The sequence below is a fragment of the Rattus norvegicus genome, chromosome 17, assembly GCF_036323735.1.
Source record: "Rattus norvegicus strain BN/NHsdMcwi chromosome 17, GRCr8, whole genome shotgun sequence".
Taxonomy (NCBI): Eukaryota; Metazoa; Chordata; class Mammalia; order Rodentia; family Muridae; genus Rattus; species Rattus norvegicus.
In genome coordinates this window covers 70718093-70720396 of record NC_086035.1, presented here as the reverse complement: position 1 = coordinate 70720396, position 2304 = coordinate 70718093, and positions in this window count along the sequence as shown.

Genomic DNA, 2304 nt, shown 5'->3' with positions numbered 1-2304 from the left:
TTTATCGGTGCCAGTTCATATTATTCATATATTTTAACTTATCCTGACCCTTTTAGATCCTGGAAGGATTTGCTTAGAAATGTGTGTGTAGGGATTGCCACGATAAAAGACATTTTACAAACATATCTGACATAATGGTGAACAGGATAATCATCTTCTAGGAAGTAGCAGTGAGCAAGTGGGTTGTTTCCAGCTTCTGGCTACTATGAATAAAGCTGCTATGAATATAGTTGAGCAAGTGTCTGTGTGGGATGGTGGAACACCTTTTGGGTATGTGCCCAGGAATCATATTAGTTGAGTCTTGAAGTAGAACTATGACCAGTTTGTAGAGAAACCACCAATTTGATTTCTAAAGTGGTTGTACCAGCTTGCACTCCCACCAGCAATGGAGGAGTGTTCCTCTCGCTCCACACCCTTGCCAGCATGTGCTACCACTTGAGTTTTTGATCTCAGTGATTCTGATGGGGGTAAGATGGAGTCTCAGAACTGTTTGGATTTTGGTTTCTCTGATGACTAAGGACTTTAAACATTTCTTTAAGAGCTTTTCAGCCATTTGAGATTCTTCTGTTAAGAAACATCTTTAGGGGTTGGGGATTTAGCTCAGTGGTAGAGTGCTTGCCTAGGAAGCACAAGGCCCTGGGTTCGGTCCCCAGCTCCGAAAAAAAGAACCAAAAAAAAAAAAAAGAAACATCTTTAGTCATAAGGGAAATGGAAATCAAAACAACCCTGAGATTTCACCTCACACCAGTGAGAATGGCTAAGATCATAAACTCAGGTGACAGCAAATGCTGGTGAGGATGTGGAGAAAGAGGAACACTCCTCCATTGTTGGTGGGATTGCAGACTGGTACAACCAATCTGGAATTCAGTCTGGAGGTTCCTCAGAAAATTGGACATTGAACTACCTGAGGATCCAGCTATACCTCTCTTGGGCATATACCCAAAAGATGCTCTAACATACAACAAAGACACATGCCCACTATGTTCATAGCAGCCTTATTTATAATAGCCAGAAGCTGGAAAGGAGCCAGATGCCCTTCAACAGAGGAATGGATACAGAAAATGTGGTACATCTACACAATGGAATATTACTCAGCTATCAAAAACAATGACTTTATGAAATTCATAGGCAAATAGATGGAACTGGAAAATATCATCCTGATTGAGGTAACCCAATCACAGAAAAACTCACATGGCATGCACTCATTGATAAGTGGCTATTAGCCCAAATGCTCGAATTACCTTAGATGCACAGAACACATGAAACTCAAGAAGGATGACCAAAATGCAAATGCTTTACTCCTTCTTTAAAAGGGGAAGAAGAATACCCTTGGGAGGGAATAGGGAGGCAAAGTTTAGAACAGAGGCAGAAGGAACACCCATTCAGAGCCTGCCCCACATGTGGCCCATACACATACAGCCACCAAACTAGATGAGATGGATGAAGCAAAGAAGTGCAGGCTGATAGGAACTGGATGTAGATCTCTCCGGAGAGACACAGCCAGAATACAGCAAATACATAGGCGAATGCCAGCAGCAAACCACTGAACTGAGAACGGGACCCCAGTTGAAGGAATCAGAGGAAGGACTGGAAGAGCTTGAAGGGGCTCAAGACCCCCTATGAACAACATTGCCAACTAACCAGCGCTTCCAGGGATTAAGCCACTACCCAAAGATTATACATGGACTGACCCTGGGCTCCAACCCCATAGGTAGCAATGAATAGACTAGTAAAACCACCAGTGGAAGGGGAAGCCCTGGGTCCTGCCAAGACTAAACACCCAGTGAAAGTGATTGTTGGGGGGGAGGGTGGTAATTGGGGGGGGAGCATGGGGAGGGGAGCACCCATAGAGAAGGAGAGGGGGAAGGGTTAGAGGGATGTTGGCCTGGAAACCGGGAAATAGAATAACAATCGAAATATAAATAAGAAATACCCAAGTTAATAAAGATGGAAAAATAAAAAGAAATGTAGTTGTGTGTAAGCTCGAAAAAGCAGTCAGCATGTATGCATCATTTTCTTGGCCCTTTGAATTGGTAATTGAGGGACTGATAACTGGGGTTATAAGATAGAACAAACTCCTGTTCTTCCTCAGTTGCTTTTGTTCAGTGTATTGATCACAGCAGCAGCAACGAAATCAGAACAGGAACACTAACAGTGTGCCCATTGGAATGGCATGTCCCTTTCTTCAGGTAAACAATGAGGCATCTGGACTAAGTGATCCTGAAAGGTAAAAGTTGAAAATTACCCCATAGACAAAACTTGAAGCCAAAAGGAAGCAAAATAGTCTGACCCTGAACTGCCTGT